This window comes from Pteropus vampyrus, unplaced genomic scaffold (genome assembly GCF_000151845.1).
Source record: "Pteropus vampyrus isolate Shadow unplaced genomic scaffold, Pvam_2.0 Scaffold1418, whole genome shotgun sequence".
Taxonomy (NCBI): domain Eukaryota; kingdom Metazoa; phylum Chordata; class Mammalia; order Chiroptera; family Pteropodidae; genus Pteropus; species Pteropus vampyrus.
The window spans coordinates 8858-9429 of record NW_011890199.1 but is presented as its reverse complement, the minus strand read 5'-3'; positions in this window follow the sequence as shown (position 1 = coordinate 9429).

Here is a 572-nt window from a genome sequence, read left to right as displayed (position 1 = left end):
TAACTAACTGCTTTTCTCTTGCTGCTTTTAAGATTCTCTCTTTGTATTTAACCTTTGGCATTTTAATTATGATGTGTCTTGGTGTGGGCCTCTTTAGGTTCCTAATTTTTGGGACTCTCTGAGCTTCCTGGGATTTAATGTTATTTCCTTCACCAGGTGAGGAAAGTTTTCCATCATTATTTCTTCAAATAGCTTTTCCACTTCTTGTTCTTCCTCTCCTCCTTCAGGGGTCTATGACATGGATGTTTTTGCATTTAATTTTGGCCCATAGGCTCCTTAAATTATTACTCTATTCTTGGCTTTTTTTTCTTGCCATTCTGATTGGGTATCCTTGGCTTCCCCATTTTCTATACAGATCCTCTTCTTCATCCACTCTGTTGATTCCTCCTCAAATACTCTTTATTTCAGATAATGTATTCTTCATTCCTGATTGGTTTCCTTTTATAATTTCTATTTCTATTTTTATGTTTTTTTAAATATATCTTTGTTAAATTTCTCACTGAGTTCATCTACACTTCCCTTAATTTCACTGACCATTTTTATAACCAGTGTTTTGAACTCTGCATCTGTTA